This window comes from Metopolophium dirhodum, unplaced genomic scaffold (genome assembly GCF_019925205.1).
Source record: "Metopolophium dirhodum isolate CAU unplaced genomic scaffold, ASM1992520v1 scaffold35, whole genome shotgun sequence".
Classification (NCBI taxonomy): Eukaryota; Metazoa; Arthropoda; class Insecta; order Hemiptera; family Aphididae; genus Metopolophium; species Metopolophium dirhodum.
The window spans coordinates 25,001-27,586 of NW_026869923.1; positions in this window are offsets into that span (position 1 = coordinate 25,001).

Consider the following 2,586-nt stretch of genomic DNA (forward strand, 5'->3'; position numbering starts at 1 on the left):
ATGACTCGCGCTTACTGGGAATTCCTCGTTCACGTGGAAAAATTGCAAGCCACGATCCCTAAGCACGAAGGAGGTTCAGCGGGTTACCCGGAAGCCTGTCGGCCCAGGAATGTTAACACACGCTGATTCCTTCAGTGTAGCGCGCGTGCGGCCCAGAACATCTAAGGGCATCACAGACCTGTTATCGCTCAGTCTCGTGCGGCTATTTTCGTCCGCCGCCTGTCCCTCTAAGAAGAGTTTAAGCTCCTGGGAGCCGGCGGTAGCCCTAGTAACGTATCGTGATCCGCCGGCGACGGCCGCGAACACGGCGCGCTTCACCACGGAGCCCGACGCACGACGGACGCGCGCCGACCGGAGGTTGCCCCCCGGCCGACACACGCCCGCCGCACGCCGGGACGCGGATGGCGCGGCCGCGCTCGACGACCGCCGTGGACGACGGGCGAACGCGTTCGGGGATACCGGGCCGAGCCGACGGGTACGCGAACACGAACGGCCGAAACCGCCCGCGCCGCGCACACGCCGACCCGGGGTTACCCGCCTAGTTAGCAGGACAGAGTCTCGTTCGTTATCGGAATTAACCAGACAGATCGCTCCACCAACTAAGAACGGCCATGCACCACCACCCACCGAATCAAGAAAGAGCTCTCAATCTGTCAATCTTTCCGGTGTCCGGGCCTGGTGAGGTTTCCCGTGTTGAGTCAAATTAAGCCGCAGGCTCCACTCCTGGTGGTGCCCTTCCGTCAATTCCTTTAAGTTTCAACTTTGCAATCATACTTCCCCCGGAACCGAAAAGCTTCGGTTTCCCGGAAGCTGCCCGCCGGGTCGTTAATGAAACGCCGGCGGATCGCTAGCTGGCATCGTTTACAGTTAGAACTAGGGCGGTATCTGATCGCCTTCGAACCTCTAACTTTCGTTCTTGATCATACGAGAACGTACTTGGCAAATGCTTTCGCGTCAGTTCGTCTCGAGACGATCCAAGAATTTCACCTCTAACGTCTCGGTACGAATGCCCCCGCCCGTCTCTGTTGATCATTACCTCCGGTCCCGAAAACCGGCCCGGCGGGACGCGCGGGCGACTGGCGCCCGCGGCCCGGCGGCCCGCGCACGGAAACGCCCCGGAGGGCGATTTCGCGCGCCCGCGAAGGGCGGAGATGCGCGGGACCGAGGTCTTGTTCCATTATTCCATGCGACCAGTATTCAGGGCCTTTTGACGAGACGGCCGTGAAGCCGCCCCGCCAGATTTGAGCCTGCTTTGAGCACTCTAATTTGTTCAAAGTAAACGTGTCGGCCCGCCGACGGCAATCGGTGAAGATCACCGCGCAGCAAGATTGGAGTAGGCGGCCGCCGTCGTCGAACCCCGACGGCCGCGCGACGCGTGGCCGCGCGGCGCGCCGGAAGCCCGAGACACGTGTCCGCCTGCCGACAATACGTCCGGCCGACGTGCCGGTAACTAACACCCCGAGACGGCTGACGAGCGCGACGACGACCGCGCCGACGGGACACGTGGTCCCGCGACACGGCCGGCCGCGACACGACGGACCGCCAGGGTGGTCCGGCACCGCCCAGACACAGATCCGACTACGAGCTTTTTAACCGCAACAACTTTAATATACGCTATTGGAGCTGGAATTACCGCGGCTGCTGGCACCAGACTTGCCCTCCAATTGATCCTCGTTTAAAGGTTTTAAAGTGTTCTCATTCCGATTACGGGGCCTCGGATGAGTCCCGTATCGTTATTTTTCGTCACTACCTCCCCGTTCCGGGAGTGGGTAATTTGCGCGCCTGCTGCCTTCCTTGGATGTGGTAGCCGTTTCTCAGGCTCCCTCTCCGGAATCGAACCCTGATTCCCCGTTACCCGTTACCACCACGGTAGGCATGGAACCTACCGTCGACAGTTGATAAGGCAGACATTTGAAAGATGCGTCGCCGGTACGGAGACCGTGCGATCAGCTCGAAGTTATTCAGAGTCACCAGGTCTTTGCGCGGGCCGCGATCGGGACGCGCACGAAGCGCGCCGCGACGGGCCGGTTTTGATCTAATAAAAGCGTTCCTCCCGCGAGCGACGCCCGAGGGCGCCGCGACGGTCGGAACTCTGTCGGCATGTATTAGCTCTAGAATTACCACAGTTATCCAAGTAACTTGGGTACGATCTAAGGAACCACAACTGATTTAATGAGCCTTTCGCGGTTTCACCTTAATGCGGCTTGCACTGAGACATGCATGGCTTAATCTTTGAGACAAGCATATGACTACTGGCAGGATCAACCAGGGATCTCGGTTTTACAACAACTGCGTCCCGTGACGGATCCCCGCGGCGACGCCGACCAAGGGGCGACGACGACGCGGACACTCGTCTCGGGACGCGTGCGTCCGAGCGCCGGTCCGCCCGTGGGCGAGCCGACGCCGAGGAAGGTCGAAACGACCGTGACCGGTATACGGTCACGGCGCACGACCGACCGCGGTTCGAGTGGGATACGTGCGCGGACGGGCGCCCGTAAACCGCGCGCTCTCGGTCGACGCGAGCGCCGCACTGAGCACCCGCAGAACGCGGGGCGACTGCGGCGGCGGTCGCGTGCGGTAGACCGA